Raw genomic sequence first — 19022 nt, forward strand, 5'->3', positions numbered from 1 at the left:
TTGTTTTATCTGCTGGGTTGTTTAATGTACTCTTTTGTATTTCTTAATTTTAAATGTTGATCATACTTCTGCCTTGTTATATTCTCATGCCTGTATTTTGTTTGCTGCTTGAACTTGATCCAAAAAGTGTTATAAATATTTGAATAAAATACAATAATGGTTTTATTTTTAAAAAAGGTTGTAGTGAAAACTGTATATGCCCTTTTACTTTATTGACCACACAGCTCCCAACAGTGCAACATCATTACATAGACCAAATTGAAATTGCCCTCAAGGAGTGAGAAAGTATTGGAGTTTAACAAAACTCTTCAGAAGAGCGTCATGAACAAACTTCTGAAGTTCAACCAAATACTTCAGATATCTTCAGGCTGGATATTAAGAAAAAAAGCAGATCCAAACAGTTGTTCACATTTATCTTGGTAGAAAGAGGGAGGACATCCCCAGCTATTGCTCAACTCAGTTTTTCCCACTGTGTTAGACTCAGGCCAGAGCTTCTATCTTTCTCCTCATTCTTTAAAAAAAAAAAACCAGAAGAATACTGTAACTCAAAAATCTTGCCTGTTATTTGAGGTTTGGTTGGTTTTAAGAAAAACTTTACATGTCTGCTGATTTTGGAGTTTCTTTTCTACCAGACCTACATGACCATCTTGCAGTGTTTTAAAAACATATCTGGAGGAGGGGCAAGCAACCCACAGACCTGAGATACAGACAAAAATGAAGCACCTGGTGTAATAAGTAGCTTTGCCCACATTTCTCACTGGCCAGTAGAACAGTTCAATCCTCTGACTCATAGGAAACACTGGTTTGCCCTTGCCATAAATAATGAGAAATCAGAAAATCTTCCCACTGGCCTGGTAATCATTCTAGCTCATTAATCCAACCTCCTCCTTGTTCGTTCATTTATTAGATTTATCTCCCACCATTTTTGGGCCTCAAACTCCAGAGGACCCATCCGAAATAGGGTTCAGAAGCTGAAATGGTTTGATAGATCAATGCCATTCCAGAGAAATCAATCAGATCAATAGGATCCCAAGTCTTATTTTGGATTTCCCTATATAATATATTCCCATTTCCTGGGCTGTTGATTTCAGTGGACAAAAAAGAAAGGAGATTGGAAATATACATTGGCAAAGGAGTGAAAAAAATGGAGGAAGCCTTCAAACGAAGATTCAGCCCTCAGGCCTTTCAGAGTCTGAGTAGAAGCCGATGAGCAGTTTATTATCAGCACGTCAGTACTATTTTAATAATGCATTTTCTAAGTGCTCTTTATTTCTGATAGTTTTTTTTTATCAGTGTTCTCCCAGTGACAGAGATGAGGAGTAGGGGAAAAAAAATACAAGCCTAAGATGGTATAACCATTGCATGCCCCTTACCTAGCTCCTATTCTTTCACTCTTTTTCCTGCTAGTATTCTGGAAGCCAACCAGAAACCCAGTAGTGGTATAGAAGCACATTCTGAAATACTGAATAATAGCCCACTGGCACATTTTTACAAATGTTACATTTCCTAGCTTGCAGCAAATCTTTGAGAAACTTTGAAACAATACTTCCATGAAAGCTATCTTCATTACAGTTTTGCTTCCCCTGATTTAAATTGAAAACAGGGACAGCTTTGCAGTCCACATGCAGGAGGTGGTAAAGATTCCAACAGGACAATTGGCATATTAGTAGGACATACAGTGGAAAATAGGTTTTTATAAAGATCCATCCGGGTTCTGGATTAAGACTGAAATTTTCTTCACTACGTGCATTTTAGATCATTAGAACATCTAAATGTGAAATCCTTTATTTCTGTGTGTACACAATGGAACGGCAGAAAGATTTATAGCTTGTGCTAACACTCTGCCATGCTCAGTATCAGCCAGGTTATAAAAGAAGAGAATGATTTAGCATGTTTTCTTGAATTACTCTAAATCTTAGCTATGTTTAAATTTCCTAAATTCCTGTTTTTCTCCCATTCTTGTTTTGATTTCACATAATTCTTTTGGCTATGGTAATTTGCCTGTGATGTCCCCTTTATTTCTGCTGAACTTGGTCTATCAGTGGCTGCTATAATGACAGACAGTGGCTAGCTGGCTGCTATAATGACAGATCGGTCAAATGATAGATAGAATCTAGATTTGGGTTCAGCAGCTATATCACAAGCTCCCTGAAATTACTCTGGTAATTCCACATGACTCTATGTGAATGAAGATTTCTAAATAAGCTTCAGATGTTTTCTTTACTTCCTGCTAAGGAATTTGGCATCAAACCTTTGACATAGGCCATGTTCCAGTATATGATGAGCCAGGATTTTTTTTAAAAAATTACAGCTTGTTGAACAAGCCATAATGACCTAGTTCACACAGAATGATAATCCACAATGAGCAGGTTCACTTACTGCAGTAAACCCAAAACAAGCACATGCCAGTTTATGACTTAGCATGATGGTGAAGCCACCCCTTCTCATCTTATACTCTCAGTTCAGAAGAAAGACTTGGTTGAGTCCAGGGTGATCAGTGGTGTTTAATCATGATAGTTATGCTGCCAAAGTTCAGCGGCAGAAAACATCTCAATGCCAGTTGTTGTGTTGGGGAAGACAAGAAAAGGCCTTCTACTGTCTCATGTCCTTCTCTTCTGGAAGCACATTATTATTATTAGTAGTAGTAGTAGTATTAGTATTATTCAGTAGAGCTCCATATTATATTCTCTTTTTTATTAAAAATTTTGAAGAAAGAATATGGAGATAAATGTAGTTTATAAATGATCTCCATATTCTTTCTTTAAAATTTTTAATAAAAAAGAGAATATAATATGGAGCTCTACTGACTAATAATAATAATAATAATAATAATAATAATAATAATAATAATAGTAATGTGCCTCCAGAAGTGACTGGAAACCTCTTATGGATTATTTGCTGAAAAAAGAGAAAACTGAACTTGTGATTTATGGGTTTGAAGATTAGAAAGGATAGCTTATGGGAAAAAGGAAGTTATGATGTAACCTTAGAGAGAGAGGGTAAAATATACAGTAAATGTATCTATAACCACTGTCAAGAAGACTGGAAGCCGCTTTTTTAGAATCTTTCTTTTCTATTTCTATTTCTATATTTTTTTCACTTTCTTATTACTTTTCTTTATTCTTCTTTAATTCAAAATTTGTGCTGTTTTTAATTCCATTGAAAAACTTCAATAAGAATTTTAAAATACTTTTAAATACTCTTTAAAAAATCTATTATTTCCCATGAAGTTGAAGTATAGACTCTATACAGAGAAAAATCCAAATTTGGGGTATAGAACAAATCCATGTATTCATTTAGAGTCCAGGAATGGTTTCCAGTTAGAACTGAATTCTATATCAGATTTGCTGTTAAGATTTGAAGCTATTCTGAACGTCAAAGCAAACTCCGACAGCTTGTTTAACCATTCTTTTGGGGGAGATGGGTGGTGACGAAATTTAATAAATAAATTCTTCCAAGGAGGGAGGGAATCAAACATTCTTCCCATATTATATTCATATTTCCAGGAAACTGTGTAGGAATAGGATTGCAGCCGAACTTAGGTTTGGGGAAAACAAGATAAATTTTCAAGGAAAAGAGGGCTTCATCCAATTTTTCCTCAATTTTCTCTTATATTCTTTTCTGAACTTTTCCCAGTTTCTCCTCCCAACTAATTTCTAACACTCCCATTTTTTCCTATTTTTTACAAGAACATTTCTATTTCCCCCCTAATTTTTCCATTACCCCCACACCTCTGATACCTGGCAGAAACTCACAAATTCTAAACAGTTTCCCTGTAGATGCTAGAGTTTAACCATGGGACAATGTGTACACAAATAGGTGCCGAGCCATAAACTTTCTCAAAATATAAAATAATGAAAAAAGAAGAAAATGGAAAAAGAGCATCTTAATTCTAGCTGGATCATAGCATCCTGAGAATAAGCAAGACCATTTTTAATAATTTCCTTTAATGACTAATGGTTTGTTAATTTTCAGGCAGCTGCATTTCTTACCAAGGACTAGAAACCTTGAAAACAGGGGGGTGGGGAGGATTTTTACATTCCTACTTGAAGACTTGTTCAAGATGGGAGAATAATTTTAGTTTTAAAGTGCTTTGCTAAATATTCTGTGGCATACTTAATTAGGCATTTGCAAGTAAGATTTTTGTCCTGAGGAACGTTTGAGGCCAGATGAATTAATTTGGAGCTAATAACATGAACAGTGGAAAACAGACATTTAGGAGACAAAAAACTAGAACTAAAATTATTCTCTGATCTGTATCTGCAAACTTCATTCGGGGTCACTTGGAGACCATGGCAATCATGAGCCATGGGAGTATGCTGATGGTGAAACGTGTTGGGGCTAAAAATTCCATGCTGGGAAGCAAAAGATTTACTACAGATTTGTCAGGTGGGCCTAAAGGCTTCTTCTCAAGATGCTCCAACCAGCAATTGATGCAGGTTTGGGAGGAGCTAAAGAAAGACACCTTCATTTCAAATAGGCTGGCCATGCCAATTTACATTTCACTTGGATGGCCTTTGACCTCCATAACTGCTTCAAGAGATGGAGAATACCAGCACACTAGAATCCTCTTTAAGCCATAGTCAGATCCTGCCCTAATTCTGACAGCCAAAGGGCAACAGGTTTGCACAAAAGGGTTTCATATGGAAATATCTCACTGTCACTCTAAAGCAGCTGTCTAGAGGATTGTGGGTACATCTGGAGGGCCCAGGTGTGAAGGCTAGCTAAATTACCAAGAATAGTCCTCTATTTCAAGTACTGTGCAATCCATGGGTGGGTTAAAGATAAGGAACCAGAATAAGGGAAATCTGCTGGGATCTTGAAAATTTGCCCATCAAACATCAACAACCCTGTTAGGTGACTAATAGGTCACAATCTTCTGTATCAGGTTGAAACAGGTTGCATTTCAAGTAAAATGACAATGCCTGTAGATTGTCCAGGTCTGAAACAAATGCATTATCTATTTCATCTTTTTCTTTTTAAAATGGAGCAATGCATTTCCTCTTATTTGAATACCTCACAGCAGGCTCTGTTTTGCCTGTGTGAGATTTGCAGTGTGTGTTCCTTTGTGTTAAAATTGCGACTGTCTCTCAGAACTCACCGAAGTAGTGGGAATGTGGGCTCAGAAGAATTTTCAGAGTCAAGTGAAAATAAGCTCTTGGATGTTTTGCAATATATATGAGATTCCTATTTAATGCCCTCTTCCTCCTCCTCCTCCTCCTCCTCATTTTCAGGATTAATTTGGGGACATTCCTAAAATGTGCTTAGGATTTTCAAGGTTCAGCTCTGAAGTACCATGAAAAATCCCCACAAACACCTAACAAAAGATGCCCAAACTATTACTAAGAGTAATAGAGCAGAGTTTCTCAACCTTAGCAACTTTAAGATGAGTGGACTTCAACTCCCAGAATTCCCCAGCCAGCATGGGCTTCCAATCCAGTGCCTTCAGAACTTTAAAACTTTAATTCTCCCAACCTCCAGATCTACAACATTCAGAGGGCTCCCTGATTTGAAAAGGCTGCTGAGAAGGCACAAACTCAGTCACAGTCCAATTAACATCAGTGGGTCTACCCAGGAGAGAAAGCATGTAGGGGATGCAGCGGTCAAGTAATAGGATACCAAGGGAAAAATGGTTCAATGCTGGTTAGTTTTTCTGATCAAATCCATGGTGATTGCGAAAAAAATCTGAGTTTGCTACTGAAATGAGCCTCTACTAATGGTTTTCTTACCTGGCTACCTCCAGGTGCACTGGATTACACCACCCACCAACCTGCAGCTAGTTTGGCCAATTGGTCTGCTGGTTGGGGATGATGGGATTTGCCATCCATGCTGGCTAGAAAAAAAGCTTCTGGAAGCTATAGGTTGAGGACAGCTGGTTTAGAACCTTCATAATGAGGAACTGAAATAAGGACTGGATTGGGTTGTTCATTGCTTGGCAATAACCCAAATAACCCTATCATAATAATTGTGAACAGAGTATGCTAGGCCAGACTAAAATTCCTTTAGCTGAACCAACTGGCTCTGGAGGTAGGATATGAAATTTATCACATTTATCTCCACTGTTTAGCAACCTGGGGTGGAGTGCTCCTGAACACTGAAGCGCTACCCAACCATCATTTTTGGTCATTGGCAGCACAGACTTCCTGCTGGAATTTTACATGGGGCAGTTTGGGGGGAAGATGTGAAAATAAATAGTAATTTTACACATCCAAAGGATGATAGACCTCTTCTTTTTACCCATGTGCTCAATTAATCCTATAATAATCATAACATTGATTCTGTATCATATCATGAATCAGCAAGACACCTAGCTGAGTTTAGCAAAGTAAGGTGACCCGTCTTTCAACAGGCTGGATTCAAGGTAAAGATGTCATGCCACCGATCTGCGCACAGAGACCACCCTGTGCCAAGAGGTGCTTTTTATAACAGCGCTCAGTGGACCACCACCACTTTTCAACAGCAGAAGAGGAGAAGAGTTCTCAGAAAGTGTCACCATCCCTAAAATCCAGCTGAAGAAGATGGGAGACTATCTCCTGGATGGAAGGGTATCTCTTGCAACCTGTGTCATGATCCCAAGAGTGAAGAAAAACAGTGGGCTTTTCCTGGCCCCATGCTATGGCTGGAGCGAAGTCTGCAGGACTTCCAGAAAAGCCTATGTGTCCCATCTTTGAGTGGCTGCAATCTGTATTTTTACGGGCGGGAGGGGGAGACAACAAGGGAAATGCCTTTTCCCCACTCCACCTGAAATCTTCATCTTTGAGAATTAAAGGTGATTAGCTGGCATTCCCTCTGTTGGAAGTGCACAGTGGCACATCCATAACCACAAAAGAAGTGCACTCGATGAGAAGAACATGTTTCTACACTGCATTTGAGAAAGTTTGGCTCCGAGCTATGCACTGATTAATATCAGATCTCCTCCTTGACTTGCTCCTTGATCTTGTCACATCTGGCTGACAAATCCTTACAAGCTTCTCCAAACCAGGGCAGCCCCAGTCATGCTCGGGGACTCGCTGGAAGGAAGTGACAAGACCAGCCGAGCGCTGATGTGCCATCAGTGAAACTAATGAAGTTGACTTCGCTTGCAGGCTCCCGGAAAGTTAAAAAAAAATAAAGGCAGCACAACACGCCTCAAGGTTTTGCAACATGGCACAGCGTTAGCTCACCAGAAGATAAGACAAACGATCACCTCCCAAAATTCACTGAGCCAAGCTATTGCATGATTTAAAAAAAAAAAAAGCTTTCTAAACTACTTTCAGGGATCATCTCAACCAAAACAGCACCCCAGAATGCACAACTAAAATTAAAAAGGAAAGAAATAGTGGGACTGTTTAAAATCTATCTTCCCCCACCCCTCTTGAAATAATTATTTCTTTTCTTTACATTGTCGTCGTCGTCTTCTCTCTCTTTGTAAAAGTTTTTAGAGCCTAAGGTTGGGGCTTTAAAACATATTTTGCTTTCATTTCTTCCCCCCAAATTAGAATGTTCTCCAATTATGCCACATGGAACTTACTTTTGTACTAACCCCACATTTTCCCCTCTGCAATGTATTTTTAATATTTCAAAAAGAGAAAAAATTACCCGTAGGTTTACTTTTTAAAAAAGGTTTTTTTAATTCATCACCTAACTTATCAAAATAGTGCACAGAAAAACATGCACATGAAAGTACATTATAGATACAGTATATAGCTGAATGGGTGAGGTGCTTACACCTTAAATCTGTTATCAGAAGAATGCTAAATAAAACTTTTTAAAAAAACTATGCCAACAAAATGGCACAGCAACACTTGGAATCATATTTTTGTGGGAGGAAATGATAAAGGATAGAATCCCACCTCCCCTGCATGTATCAGTTTTCCCATCCTGAGATTATTGTTGCAAAATCACATTGGTCTGCCTCAATATCCCAACAACGATAATGTATCTGCTTAGAGCACTTGACTCAGAACATGTGGAAGGCACAGATCATGCATTTCATATCTACTAATGATCATCCAGAACTTGGTTTGATTAGACATTGTCAGCTTGTCATGATTTACAGATGCTGCTCCTCCAACAGTGAAAGGGTCAAAATGATTTTCTACAACCTGGAAGCCAGAGGAAGCTAAGACATCATTTTAGGATGCCTCCTTTTATAAGCCACGTTTGCAAACCAAAGCCCACTTTCTTGGTCATCCATGCTGGGGAAACAAATAGGGATTATTTTCCAGCAGACACGATGAGGCTGCTACCCCAACCAATTGTTCTCCACTACATGGTCACAACTCAATAAATCTTTGCATGCAACGCAAGGATCTGCTTGAAATCTTATTTGCTCGGTAGCCCAGGACAATCAAGCAATTGCCAGGAAGGCAACAAGGGCAGGCGGGGTGCAGGGAGAGAAAATCTGAAGAGCAAGCGCCTGTAGAGGTGTAGGGAGAGCGTCACCTCCGAATCCATGCACAAGCCGTAAAAAAACTTTCCTTACCTCCGACATTCTTACACAGCATGTGTTTCGAGAGCTAAACAAGTATTTCCCATCCCCTCCGCTGTGAGTTATACAAAGAGCAACCAGGAAACATTCTTGTCTGTACAAGTAAAGGAGGCAGACTCATCCCTATGCCTTGGTCTCTCACCCTCGTCTGAAGCAGAGCACCTCCACGCCTGTGTGTGCTCAACACAGGGGAGTGAAATCAGATCTCTTCCACCACCACTCCGCCTCCCCCCCACACCCACTTCCACTTCGGGCTGTGCTTCTACAGAACCCACAGTCTGAAGCTGGGACTGCTGCCTCTCGCTCGCTCACTCTTTCACCTCTCCAAGATGCTCCCACCTCAGTTGCAGCCCCTCCAGCCAGAAGCCAGACCCCTCACAGCTGGCTGGAAGAGGGCATGACACTCATCTTTCACAGAGGTCTGATCAAAAGGAGTTCTGAGCACCCCCAAGCTGTCTTAAGGCAGCACGGAGAGAGAAACCCCGCCGCTGCTCCAGACCACGAAGCCCTTTGGTCAGTGCAGCTAACCTTAGGCCTACGTTACCCCCTCTTTTTTCCAAGAATCCAAACATCTCTTTTCCAAGTTCTCAGGGAGGATGAGGAGGAAGATAATGATATGGTGAGGAAGGTAATTTTGTTATCCCTCAGCAAGAATGTGAGCTTTTGTTTAAGCACCCGTTTCTAAAGACCCCCAAATGTATCGCTAGTGAAAAAGTGAATTAAAATAGAGAATATCAATACTCAGACATGCGCGCACACACCCCTGCTTTACGATTATTTTTGCTAGAAGTTCATCAAAAGGGTTTAAAAGAAAAAAGGGGGAGCGAGTGCAAGAAAGACATCTGCATCAAAATTGACCCACTTTGGGGTTATTGTTTACTGCACGCAGGCTAAAATATATATCAATTAGGAGGAAAAAAGAGGAAGATTAGGTAGACTCAGCAGTGATGCCACAGATGCAAATCTACCACATGCAGGGTTAAAAAATGATTTGCCAATGAAGGAGAGGCAGTTTCATTACCTTAAGTGAAACCTGGATCCACTTAAGAACCCCATTTAGGAATCTGACCTGTGACGGTGTTTCCGCATTAAAGCATCAATTCTGTTTCCACGCCTTGGGACTCGCATGTTTTAGAAATATAAAGAGGGCCATAGCTCAGTGATAAAGCACAGGCTTTGTGGACTAATGTCCCAGGTTCAAATTCCTGGCCTCTCTAGATAGGGATGGGAAAGAGAAGCATTGCCAGTTAAAGTTGTCTCTGTGTGTGTACCTTCGAGTCAGTTTTTTGACTTCTGGTAACTGCCTGGACTAGTTCCTGCAGTTTTCTTGGCAAAAATTCATAAGTGGTTTGCCATTGCCTCCGTCCTAGGGTGGAGAGAGCGCGACTAGCCCAAGGTCATCCAGCTGGCTTTGTGCCTAAGGCGGGACTAGCACTCACCATCTCCCAGCTTCTACCCAGTGCCTTAACCACTACACCAAACTGGCTCTCTAAAAGTGTCTAGAAAGAGATAAATGCACCACTGGCCTAATATAGAATTACACAATGTCCCAAGCCTGTCCTGCACAATTAGTTTTTATTTTGTTAGATGTATATCCCATTTTTCATGCAGGATTTCAAGGTAGTGTACTTAGCACTTCCCATCTGGTCCAGCCACAACAACAACAGCCCTATCCTAGGTTGGTTTGAAAGAGAGTGACTTAATAGAAGAGGATCTCTGTAGCTCAGGGTTGAACTGTAGAGTCCTTGGTGCCCTCTGAGCTTGGTTGTTGGCATGCAGATGTTTTGTTTGGCAAACCCCACTCACTTCTAGCACTAAAGATGTTGCCTAGTTGGGCAACGAAACATCTGCAAGCCAACAGCCCAGCTCAGAGAGCACCAAGGACTCCACAGAGAGTAACTCACTCAAAGTCACCTGGTGGTTTTCCATGGCTGAAGGTCGCCTAGAACCTGGGTCCCCCCACTCCTAGTCCAACAGCTTCACCACTTCACCACAATGGGTTCTGATAGTAAATCCAGCATACACAGGGCTTAGGGTATGTAAAACAACATGGTATTAAAGTAGTAGAAAAATAATTTTGCATGTATCTATAGTAGGGTCATCTTTAACCATTGTGAATAATTATAGAAACAACAAGATAAAGATATTTCTATATTTATTTTAAGATAATTGGGTGCATTTTTCTCCAAAATTATCTTTTGTTTTTCCCTTTGGAAATGCACCTTAACGCTGTTACCTAGCTTCAGGTAATACCTTTCGATGTTCATCTAAAATTCTAGCTGAGCACAATAAAATCCTCTACTGTATACCTTAAAGCATATTTTTGCCCCGAGATAAAATTTTAACTGATCTACAGAGAAGGAAAAAATTGCATCAGAAAATATCGGAACTGCTAATCATCTCTCAATGGGTCATCATTGCTTCTGAATATTTGTTTCTTTGCCAGTCCAAACTATTCATTTTGCTAAAATGTGTATCATACCCACTGGCATCTGTTGGGGGAGGAGTAAAAGGCAACATAATGATTGCGGCAGCATGATCAAAGCCCTGCCCTCTGTGTGTGCATGCAACATTGATGTCTGTACAATAAGGCAGGGCTTTGATGCTGCAGCTGGGACTGCCATCTTACCTTTATTGGCCCACTTTGTGGATGCCAGTGATCCCATACTACATTATATACAGTGTCAGGCACTGAAATCTGTGAAGCTTTCCCATTGAGTTCAATAACATCTGGCATTTTCCACATATGAAGAATATAATGCAATATAGGTACCCGAATCCCATGATTTTAAAATTCTGACTATTCGATAAACAGAAGAAAAAGGAGAGAGGAGAGGAGAGTCAGTCTGTAAAGGGTCAAGCAAAATGACCCTTAACCTTAACCAGCTGCCGTTTTCCTTTTTATGTTTTGTTGATTTTATTGTAAATTCTTTGTGTTATTGTTATAAGCTGCCCAGAGTCTTTGAGAGTCGGGTGGCATACAAGTTTAATAAACAACAACAAAAACATCTGCCTATCCCAGGTCCTTGGGAAGGACTTGATAACTGGACAAATATGCCAAATCCAGTCTAAACATCTGGCTGACTGTGCGATCAACCATAATAATAATCTGAAATGTGTCTAAAGTGAGGTCTGGCTAAGACCAGCTACTATTCAACTCATCCTTCTCTTATACCACTAGGATGGGCTGCATTGAGAGGAAAGGTGAAGCTGTGGGCTCTTCTCCATTGCGTTGGCTGTCACCAGCCACCATTAGCTTGGCCAGGAAAGAACATGAAAGAGAATGCAGATCAGCATGAAATGTGCATATTCTCATTTATGTGAGTGTAGGGGCAAATAAATGCAGCCATTTAAACAGAAACAAACAAAAATCTCATCAAATCCAGTACCTCCTATTGACTGCTGTTCAGAGGCTAATTATGAGTTTGCAACTTCAAGACCCCAACTCAACTCTCAACTCATGTGGTTGGTGGTTCTTCCACATTAACCATGTGAGTGTTACAAGACACAGCCTTCAGATCGGCCTGGAAGGTAAATGGACTGCTCTGCTGGTCATTTACAATTGGGAACTTCCATTTGCACAAAACTTTGCCATCACAGCAGGAGTCACTGGGGCCTGGTGTGATGAAAAGCACCTGGGAACGCAGTTGACTAATTGGAGGGGAGATCGATTCCTTTCCCAAACAGATCTGAAGCCATATTCGGTAGCGTCCCGTGAATGCAAGGAGAAGGAAGCAAGAAGTCAAGCGAGAAAAGCAGGAGATGAGAAATATGGCTACAAGGGATGGATAAAAGCAGGAGGGAGAAAATGAAAAATGAAGAGTACTGAACCACAGCAGGGATAAAGCATGATATCAACAGAAAGGATATTTTTCCCCCAAACTCACCTGGAAGCCTACATTCAAGAACAAAGAAAGCAGCCACCATTGAAAATCAATAAAATTTCATGAGATTGGGGGCAATTAATTTTTTGGTGGGGGAGCTTGGGCATCCCACAGAAAATGTTGCCGATCAGAAAATGTTGCCAATCCTTGCACAGCCTAAAACTTGATCCTGAGAAAATGGTGAATGGCAAGGGTATCCATAGGCTTTGTTCAAAATAGTCATGAGATCATGCTGTGGTCAAAGCTGCACTTATATTTTATGTGAACCGCATAGACGGTGCTTCCATCACACCATTGTGGCCACCATCTAGACATTTTTTACCATATTCTGTGGACACCCCTGGCAAGTGGGAGGACGTTGCTATTAGCATTGAATTCAGCCAGAAATTATGGAAGCAGATCTACTCCATGTCCTCCTTCTCCCAGATTTCTGTTAAGCTTTGGGGGGGGGGGGTGAGGGAGGGAAAGTGGAGCATCGATGAAATCAAGAGGAAAAAGACCATGTCATGAAAAACGTTGTTTATTAAGAGAAAAAATAATAGTGATAATGATAATAATATTGCTGTTGTAGTTAGATGATGATGATGATGATGATCATCATCATCATCATCATCTCTTGGAGGCCCTCTAGGAAGACCAGACCAGACCAGAAAATCAGTTCTACAGGAAGACTGGAACTACACTTTATTGAGGCTGGCTATAATAACAGAAACTTGCAAGTCTGATTGTGCTGCACCTCCTCCTCCTCATGTGCCAGGGAATCAGGGATGCCTCTGCCTGAGCCACTTCCAAATATTTTCATGTTTCCCAGGACTTAAAGAATGTTTCAACCCTCTTTGCTTATATAACAGTTCTTGCATATTTCTGTCAAGGTCATCTCCCTTACTCTCTGTCTCTCCCTGGCTACAGTCAAGTACAGGTAGTCCTTGACTTATGACCATTTGTTTAACAATTGTTTGAAGTTATGAAGGCAATGAAAAAAGTGACTTACAACCAGTCCTCACACTTATGACCGTTGCAATGTTCCTGTGGTCATGTGATCAAAATTTGGGCACTTGGGAACTGGCATGTATTTACAACGGTTGCAGTGTCCTGGGGTCATATAATGGCCATTTCTGATCTTCCCAGCAGGCTCTTGACAAGCAGAATCAATGAGGAACTTCATGATTTGCTTAATAACCATGGCAAAAAGGTTGTAAAATCAGGCTTGACTGACTTAACAATGGATGTTTTGGTCCCAATTGTGGTCATAAGTCAAGGACTACCTGTAGGATGCATCTGCCCCTTTCCCATATAAAGAGGCTGGAACAGTGGGAACTTTACTGTATCAGAAAAAAAGAACATGGGGAAGAAAGATACTGACTTTTACCATTTCTCATGCTTAGTCTGTTGCTTGGCACTTTTTGCTTTGCAGCTCACCCTTTGCTATTAGAATCAGGAAGAGAGAAGGGCTAGAAGCAAACTGTTAACCACAAAGAACCCCCCATACATTTTCTCCCCAGTCATGCCTTGGAGTCCATATACATGGGGATGACATGCTGTATCTATCTTGTCCTTGTATTGTGAAGTGATATAAGGATTTCCACTGTGAAAACCGATAGAGGCTGAAATTCACCTACGGAAACTTCTGCAGCTGGCCCAGTTCTGCTCAGTGGTCCTTTATCGTGTACTACAAACGTTGAAAGCATAATAATGAATTGATTTGATGCTTTCTGTGGCTTTAGACAATTTTCTCTCTCTTTCTCTCTTTTTGGAGGGGGGAAATTATATCTCTGTCCAGGGATGTCCACAAGGTTCAAAATCAGCAAGATGGTGGATGGAATGTTGTGACTCCCACAAAAAGGGGCAGGGGCATCACAACTTTTCATCTGCCATCTGTCATGTTCTCATTCCAATGTCTGGTTAACATTGTAACGTTTCACATGTCTTTTTCTGTTCCGTGTTCCTTCACCCGGGGTTTTTCCATTCCTTCGCCCTCCATTGTTTTGAGGGCTTGGAATGCATGTTTGGGTTTGCGCTCCTGTTCAAGGTTACTTTCCCAGGCGCGTCTAACGGCTTCTAGCACCTGGGAGGGGGAGCGTCCTGACGGGCGATGGGGCGGGACCTGCTTACAAGCAAGGCTTTTAAGTTTGTATTTGGCGCGCTTTTGCTCATTCTCAGCTTTCTCTGTATTTGCATACTATTCCTTTAATAAATCAGTTATCTTTAAGCCCGAGCTTGTGAGACTGAGTATTTGGGTTTAGGCAATCGTTACATAAAGCTGAGAATCATTTTATCCATTTTCCGCTAGCCCCATCCAATCATTGGATAAGAGGGAACGCTAGCGATGACAGAACCTCAACTTCGCGCAAGTGAGGGAAGCGAAGAGGAGCGGGAGACGGCCAAAAGCCGGCCAGCGCTAACCTCGAGAGCGCAAAGAGCAGCACGTCGGGAGTTGCGAGATATCCAATTGGACGAGCTGCTGATATCCATGCAGGAGAGTCTCAGGAGTGAACATAGAACTGTTATGGAAAGAGCACAGGGGAGGGGGTCTCCACAATTGTCCTGGGAGCACGAAGTCCCCTTGTCACCGAGGGTGGTGGTAACCAACCAACCCTCGGAGGAGCCGGTCACTCCGGCCCGTATGAGGGCATTAGAAGATAAAATGGATTTAATAGTGACGATCCTCAAGGATCTACCCAGAGAGGATCTACCCAGAGAGGCAGAGCCCACCCCGGAGGATTGGGAAGAAGAGCCGTCACAGTACCCCAGGCACAGTACCATGTCGACCCGGGGGAGAAGCAAGACTCGATCAGCCCGTCAAGGGGGGGAGCGAGAGGCAAGACCTCCTAGGGATCGACCACCCATGGGGGCTCGGCGCACGCTGACATTCGCGGCACCGCCACAGCCAGCTGAGCCGGCAAGAACCTTCCCACCATTTGGAGTGAAGTTCGATGGGGATCCCACAACTCTCTCCTTCTTTATTACTAATGCCAAGCACTATATAGAAGATTGGGGTCGAAACTTTCGGTCTGAACATGGCAAGGTCAATTTCATTGCCAACAAGCTGAGAGGAAGGGCAGCGGATTGGTATGTGCAACTATGCCAAGCTGAGGCAACTGAGTTAGAGGACTTCGATGACTTTTTGTGGGCACTTAAAGAGCATTTCGAAGACCCCCTAGCTCAAGAAACGGCCAAAAATGACCTGCGGAAACTCTACCAAGGGTCCCTCTCAGTTGCCAAATATGCGTTGGAGTTTAAAGCTTTGGCAGGAAAAGTGGAAGACTGGTCTGAGCCAACAATCATCGAATTGTTCAAGCAGGGGCTTGAACCCGAAATCCTTCGATGGGCTCTGGGCAGAGATGACCCCAAAACGCTATATGGGTGGATTCAGTTGGCGGGAAGCGCAGAAAATGCCCTACGAACCTATGCCCATACCAAAGAGCTTAGACAAACACGTCTCGCTAGGGGAGCGTGCACATCTGGACTGGCCAGCCGCCCCAAACCGAAAACCTGGGAAGAAGAGAGGGAGCAACGGTTCTCCAAGGGTCAGTGCCTCCGATGTGGGAAAGAAGGGCATCGAGCCACGTCGTGCCCGAGACGCCGTCCAGAGGAACGACAGACGAAACCCACGGTAAAGACGCCTGCTCCTGCTCCACCGCGAAAACTGAAGGCAGCCCTCGCGGAACTGGACCCCCCAGACCTACCCTTCGGAGAAGAGGAGGAAGAGTTGCAATTCGAGCAGCCGGCGGGAAAAGCCTACCACCTGCCCTGAAGGGCGCCCTAGGGCAGGCGGAAGAAACCGGGCGTAACCATGATTCGTTTACTCAAACCCTGTCTGTCGTCGGACCGTTGGCATCCACAACCCATTCCTCCACCTCCCCTCATGATTGACAACCAACAACACTTCGAGGTGGCATCTATCCTCGACTCCCGACGCCAGCGCTCCGCTTTACAGTACCTCGTCCGCTGGAAACATTTCCCTCATCCTGAATGGGTTGCTGCTCCAGACATGCATTCTCCTCGTCTCGTGACCCAATTTCACTCTGCCTATCCTGACAAACCGGCTCCCTAGTTTCTTTTGGGGGGGCAATATGTCATGTTCTCATTCCAATGTCTGGTTAACATTGTAACGTTTCACATGTCTTTTTCTGTTCCGTGTTCCTTCACCCGGGGTTTTTCCATTCCTTCGCCCTCCATTGTTTTGAGGGCTTGGAATGCATGTTTGGGTTTGCGCTCCTGTTCAAGGTTACTTTCCCAGGCGCGTCTAACGGCTTCTAGCACCTGGGAGGGGGAGCGTCCTGACGGGCGATGGGGCGGGACCTGCTTACAAGCAAGGCTTTTAAGTTTGTATTTGGCGCGCTTTTGCTCATTCTCAGCTTTCTCTGTATTTGCATACTATTCCTTTAATAAATCAGTTATCTTTAAGCCCGAGCTTGTGAGACTGAGTATTTGGGTTTAGGCAATCGTTACAATGTTGTGACTCCCACAAAAAGGGGCAGGGGCATCACAACTTTTCATCTGCCATCTTGACTTCCCCTTATGGACACCCCTGGCTTCAGCACATTGAAATCTCCAAAGAGTTTAGCAATTTGGGGAGGAGGGAGAGGCCTAACCCATTGCATAACATTATATGGTGTTATGATGTTATATGAGGCCAGGGCTAGGAAAACATGTCACTTTAGGTTAGCTGCGGAGGGGGAATGAGTGCCCCAAAGGTTACCTAGTTTGTTTCACCTAATTGTGAAGATTTCATCTGGACTGCTACAGTCCTAGCCCAACTCTCTGATTACTCCACTGCACTATTGGCTGGTCATGATGGCTGCATAAAATGTTCATGTCATATGCAATAGAGTTCTGAGCTTTAAAGAGCAATTACAAGAAAAACACATTGCTGTAGTTTACCATTAGCTCATGAGTCATCTTTTTCTGTTGAGGACCATACGCCCTCAAAGAAAAACTATTGTGGGAGGAGGGTGCATGCTGCACAGGACAGTGGGTGGAGACAGAGCCAAAAGTGGATTCTCCGCTTGGCTTCCTTTCCTTCTTTTTACACTGTCTTCTCACTCTCTCAAGTAGTAGATTACATGGAAAGACAGAGCACTCTTATAAGAGCTCTGAACTAAAATCTTGCAATTAGGCCAGGATCCTGTAAAATGAATCTGATGTTCAAGTACAGCCTCTATAGCAGAAGATGGCCCTGTTCCTGGAGTAAGTGGAATGTAGCCACCACTGGAGATCAAAGGTGATGGACAATGGCGATCAGTGGAAAAATGTCGAAGACAGTGGTCTGCAAACTCAAGGGATGGCTTTTACTGCGGAAGATAACCTGCTGACCTTAGAAAGGTGCTGTCCCATTCCTAGTGCTGAAATAAGACTCAACCACCATTCCATATGTGGGAACAGGAGGGTGCCATTTTGTTTCCCTCTGCCTCAAGCAAGACAGTACTTTGGTCTGATCCAGCAGAATCCTACTTAGGTTCCAAATGGAGCATCTCACAAGGCATTCCAAGTTGGAATATCTTCTTCCTGTGCCCAGGAATTTATCAAGCCCCCATGCTGGCTAGATATAAAGCAGTTAATTCATTGTGATAACTAACATTTGCTCAGCTTCACCTGCCCAGTAAGTAGATCATATCACAGTAAATTACAAGGTCCTTTCAAGTAAATCTCCTTGAGTTCCTGGCTACAAGATGTATTTGTCATTTTCTTAAAACAAAACTCTTAAGTACCTGACAACTGTGTTCAGCAGAAAAAGTCACCAAGGACTGGTTTGGGTCAACCTCCAATAATAAAGGGCTAAACAAGTTACACCATGTTTCCTGATGCCAGCCCATTAGAATTATGCATGTAACAAGTTGAGGACATATTTTTTTACTAAAACAAATGTAATAGCTTTTCTACATTTCATCATGTAGATTATCCCTTTGAATTGGTTCCTCCTTACTCCAAACTACAGTTCAATTGGGCTCCTATTTTATGATACTATCAAATCACTTCTAGTTTGCCCCACAACCTGTACTGGTACACATTGAAAATTAGAGTATCCTCTTGTATTAGTAGCAGTACAAATTATGACCAAGCAAATAAGAAAGTAAACAGTCTCTCCTCCCCCAACTTCAATTTCAAGTCCACCATGTTAGAATTTAGGAACACAGGATATGCCTTTTGCTCAGCTCTCTAGGACAGAAATCTCTCTCTCTCTCTCTCTCTCTCTCTCTCCTTTCTCCTTCTTCTCCTCTGTTCTACCTTCGATCAAGTCTCTCAGTTTGGATGTCACAACATCATACAGCCAGCTAGATTTGGCAGTATGATAGCAAAATCTCAAAGTCATTACAGTAGGAGGACAATGTTTCCTGCTCTCATTCTAAATTAATTTCACAAGACCGTTCAGAATTAGATTTGTGACAAGGTAACAAAGTCAAATCAGAGTGAAAACAGGAAACCATCTCCCCATTTTGAAAATATTTGACACAACAATCTATTCTGTGAACCAATTTAGTCTGTGTTCTGAGCCTCCAATCAACAAAAGGACTACTTCCTACTTCAGTGCAACCCTAGAAAAAGATGTTGTATGGTACTCTAAGGTACAGTACATAAGAACTCTGAAGACCAGTTCATAAGAAACCAATATTAGTCTAATGAAATGTGTTTACCAATAGAAGAGAATCTCTGTAGCTCAGGGTTGA

The sequence above is a fragment of the Candoia aspera genome, chromosome 13 (genome assembly GCF_035149785.1).
Source record: "Candoia aspera isolate rCanAsp1 chromosome 13, rCanAsp1.hap2, whole genome shotgun sequence".
Taxonomy (NCBI): Eukaryota; Metazoa; Chordata; class Lepidosauria; order Squamata; family Boidae; genus Candoia; species Candoia aspera.